This window comes from Myxocyprinus asiaticus, chromosome 38 (assembly GCF_019703515.2).
Source record: "Myxocyprinus asiaticus isolate MX2 ecotype Aquarium Trade chromosome 38, UBuf_Myxa_2, whole genome shotgun sequence".
NCBI classification, from domain to species: Eukaryota; Metazoa; Chordata; class Actinopteri; order Cypriniformes; family Catostomidae; genus Myxocyprinus; species Myxocyprinus asiaticus.
This window is the reverse complement of record NC_059381.1, coordinates 40,481,324-40,486,485: the sequence shown is the minus strand read 5'-3', so window position 1 is coordinate 40,486,485 and position 5,162 is coordinate 40,481,324.

The window sequence follows — 5,162 nt, the reverse complement described above, 5'->3', positions numbered from 1 at the left end:
ATCTGGTAATGGACTATGTGGACATGGCAAAATCAATAAGAGGAAAAAGATACATGATGGTGATAATAGAAAGATTCAGCAGATGGGTAGAGGCAGTACCATCAGCAGACCAGGGAGCTCAAACTGTGATAACATTTTTGACCAGAGAGGTCATTCCAAGATTTGGCATACCATCTCAAATAGAAGCTACAAGGTGTGTGGGCAAACTCACGGGAAACTGCCTTATAAATTGTTAGAACCAAACTCTAGTCTCCCCTGTAATAAAAATATATGAGGAACAAACAGCAGCCATAGCAGATTACTTTTGGATTTGCAGAGGAAGACGGTTGAGAGCTATATTACCTATAAATTGGAAAGGAATATGTACTAGAGTAAGACTATTGCAAGAAGTAACCATGTTAACATGGGACCCCCAAGAATCTGAAACCCAGACTGAACCAAGAAAAATTGTCCCAAACAAACGCAGAGTAAAGAGAACATACAAACCAGACCCTAATGTTTATTTAGATGCAATGGTCAACCAAGAGGAATACCACAAGAATTTAAGGATAGAGATGAAATAAAATCAGGCTTTGAGTCTATATTTGTATGGATAACACCCAATAAAAATGCAGAATGGATCAATTACATTTATTATAATCAGCAGAGATTTATAAATTACACTGATGAAGCATTGAAGGCCTTTGTTGAACAGTTAGCTGCAACCAGCAAAATGACATGGCAAAATAGACAGGCCCTAGACTGGCTATTGGCAGAAAAAGGAGGGGTTTGTGTAATGTTTGGAGCTGACTGTTGTACTTATATCCCAAACAATACAGCTCCTGATGGATCCTTTACCATAGCCATGCAAAAGCTAAAAAACTTACAAGAGGAAGTGACTGCCAATGCTGGAAGAGATCAACATATTAGCAAATGGTTTGACAATCTATTTGGATCCTGGGGAGAATGGCTCACTAAAGTAGGAATAATTATGGCTGTAGCTATTGTTTTTGTGGTGTTGTTGTGTTGTGTTGTATCTTTCCTCAGATCAATGGTGGCCAATGTTGCAGCTAAGCAGATGCTCAATGTGTCAGTGAAGCCATCTGGAGTTGATATAGGGCTCACCATAGGCCCTGGACTGGAGGAGCTGGATGAATTCTAGTAAAAACCCTGGCATGACACAAAAATGGTAGGGAAGGTGTGCCTTTTATTTTGACTCTTTATTTTCAAACTTATCTTGTTTTTGGTTAGCAAGGGAGTCAGTATACTCATTGTATTTTCTTTTGTAATAAAATTAGGTAGTACTTTAGAATGGATAGAGTAGGCAGGAAGTTAGAGGGTATTATGTTTATTATTTTGGCATATACCCCTTCCTGAAGTGATTATTTTCTTTTAAATGATGTTTGTTGTTTAATCAAACCATGTGAATAAAAGGGAATGATGAAGGTCTGAAGCAGATCATTATCCATGTTATGAGGTAATGTAACTAGGTAAGATAACCAGAGTTTAAAATGAAAGAAGGTTTACTGTGATTTTCTGCACTATATGCACTTATAAATGTTTTGTTTAACTCATCTTTGAAGGTGCTAATAATCAAGTAAATTACTATAGAATGTGAATTTATGAACTCTAAAAACACTGAAAGTGCCACTGGAGGTCCAGAGAATTAAACATCACAAAGACAGGATCGACGAGCACCTCAGTGCTTAGCAGCAAAAGCAAGACTCTACTGGTGGTTTAAAAACCCGCTGTCTGTTGCAACACCACCAGATAGCACTCCAGGCTACCGGAAATGTCTGTGAGTTCCTCTGGCACCATGGGACATATCAGATGCTGATCTACTACTATTATCTAATCACTGTAATATATTAACCTACTGAAATAAGTCTAATCACTGATGTATTCTACATAATGCAAGGCTACCTTTGCATGCACATGCTTATTCAAGAGTTTGATTACTGTTACCCTCCAGAAAAGAACTTAGCTAGGGAGGGAAGAGATCTTTTACTTCCTTCTAGTCAAATGTTGAGGGAGATGTTTGGTCTTGTTGCTTCTCCGGAGTGCAGTTCCAAAAGTATAGGCATTTTTAGAGAAATGTGTGACTTATATTGGTCACTTGAAAGAAATGATGTAGTTTGTCTTGTGAGGTTGCACTCTGGGAAAAGGGCGATAGAAGGTGAGACTTTTTATAAGTCTCAAAGGAGGGAATATATAGTAGATTTTTATATATAAAATGTAGAAAAATACTAATATAGAATAGCTTTGTGTGTGACTCAGGAGAGGGCATATGAGGTTACTAGAAGTGTGGACTTTGTGTGACCGAGGAGAGGGCATATGAGGACTAAAAGTGCTGATTATACAAGAAACGCTCAGTGTACTAAGCTGTAGCAGAAATGTTGCAAGAAATACTCTTGTGTCCTCTGCTGTAAGCACAGACCAATGGTACTGAGTCATGAGAAAGCTCTGGGAAAGTACAGCAAAGTTAAAAAGTAACACAACCAATAATCAAAGTAACTGAATGTATACTTTCATGATAAATGAATTTAAAATGTTATTCCCACCACTGAAAAGAGGTTAGAGGCTCTGTGAAATAATGGTGGGAAACAGAATCCATTGCGTAGGCATGAGTTAATGCTAGATATGCTAGATTCAGCATAAACAAGCCAGTTATGCCCTCCGAAAAACTATCAGAACTGCAAAACGCCAGTACAGGAGCAAGATTGAAGGACAGTTTAACACCACCAACTCTAGAAGCATGTGGCAGGGAATTAACATCTTTACGGACTTTAAAGGGAATAAAAACTCCACCATGAACACCGCTGCCTCTCTCCCGGATGAGCTAAATACTTTTTATGCTCATTTTGAGGGAAATAACACCGCCCTCGCGGAGAGAGCTCTCGCGGCCGAAGCTACAGAGGTTAGTTCACGCTCCGTCTCTGTAGTGGATGTAACCCGATCCTTCCGATGGGTGAATATCCGCAAGCTGCGGGCCCAGACGGCATTCCGGGCCGCGTCATCAGAGCGTGCGTGAACCAGCTGGCTGGTGTTTTTACGGACATTTTCAACCTTTCCCTCTCTTTGTCTGTAGTCCCCACATGCTTTAAAACATCCACTATTGTGCCTGTTCCAAAACAATCAAAAATAACTTGCTTAAATGACTGGCGTCCTGTTGCTCTGACCCCCATCATCAGCAAATGCTTTGAGAGACTAATCAGAGATTACATCTGCTCTGCGCTGCCTCTCTCTCTTGACCCGTTGCAGTTTGCTTACCGCAACAACCGCTCCACTGATGATGCCATTGCATCTACAATACACACTGCTCTCTCCCACCTGGAAAAAAGAACACTTATGTGAGAATGCTGTTTGTAGACTACAGCTCAGCATTCAACACCATAGTGCCCTCCAAGCTAGATGAGAAACTCAGGGCTCTGGGCTTAAACAGCTCGCTGTGCAGCTGGATCCTGGACTTCCTGTCAAGCAGACGCCAGGTGGTTAGAATAGGCAGCAACATCTCCTCATCACTAACACTCAACACTGGAGCCCCACAGGGCTGTGTTCTCAGCCCACTACTGTATTCCTGTACACACATGACTGTGTGGCAACACATAGCTCCAATGCCATCATTAAGTTTGCTGATGACATGACGGTGGTAGGTCTGATCACTGACAATGATGAAACAGCCCACAGAGAGGAGGTGCACACTCTGACACACTGGTGTCAGGAGCACAACCTTTCCCTCAATGTCAGTAAGACAAAGGAGCTTGTGGTGGACTTCAGAAGAGAAGACAGAGAACACAGTCCCATCACCATCAATGGAACACCAGTGGAGAGATTCAGCAGCTTCAAGTTCCTGGGTGTCCACATCACTGAGGAGCTCACATGGTCCATCCACACTAAAGTCGTTGTGAAGAAGGCTCATCAGCGCCTCTTCTTCCAGAGACGGCTGAGGAAGTTTGGAATGAACCGCCACATCCTCACAAGGTTCTACACCTGCAATGTAGAGAGCATCCTGACTGGCTGCATCTCCGTCTGGTACGGCAATAGCACAGCCCACAACCACAAAGCACTGCAAAAGGTGGTGCGAACTCAGAGGTGAGCTTCCCTCCCTTCAGGAAATATATACAAGGCGGTGTGTGAAAAAAGCTCGGAGGATTATCAGAGTCTCCAGCCACCCGAGCCATGGGCTGTTCTCACTGCTACCATCAGGCAGGCGGTATCGCAGCATCAGGACCCACACCAGCCGACTCCATGACAGCTTCTTGCCCCAAGCAATCAGACTTCTGAACTCTTGATCTCCCACGATCAAAATACATCAGCACTGCACTTTATTACCCTTACTCTTATATCTCACACCGGACTGTCATAAATTATATTATTATTATATTATATTCTCTCTTAACAACTGACTATCAACCGACAGCCTGAATGTCAATACAGTACAATACTGTACATTCTATATATACTACTATATATACTTTTTTATATATTTTTATTTTTATTGTATAATGTGTATCTATATAGTTTTTTTTTTTTTTTGCGTATTGTATACTGTACAGTGTTTGTTATTATTTGTATATTGTTGAGTGTAATTATGTGTATATCAGATGTTTAAATTGTGCTGTGTTAATTTGATGTTATTGTAAATTGGTACTGTCTCACCACTGTCACGACTGCTATGTTGATCGGAACTGCACCCAAGAATTTCACACACCATTGCACTTGTGTATATGGCTGTGTGACAATAAAGTGATTTGATTTGATTGATTTGATAACAAAGTGTACAAGAACTAAGGGTTTTGACAGAGAGAGTCAGATCTCAGCTGACATCTCGGGTTTGTTGGTATGTTCAATAAACTCTAACATTTGACACCTGGAAATCCTGACTTTTGAGAGTTTTCTTTCAGAGAGCGGAAGAAACGTTTTCCACACTCCACAACAAAGTCAGTCATAAACTTAATGGGATCTGATCCTTGCAGTTTTTCGGGGATACCCACAAATCTCATATTAGACCTCTGTGAGCGATTTTCGAGATCGTCCAGCTTCTCCTTCAAAGACACATTTTCTTTCTGTAGCGCGTCAATGGATGCCTCAGCCTGTCGCTATAATCATTTCGGCCATCTTCAACCTCGTGAAGGCATTTGTCATGCGCTTCGTGGTACAATTTAACTTGCTCCATAATATAT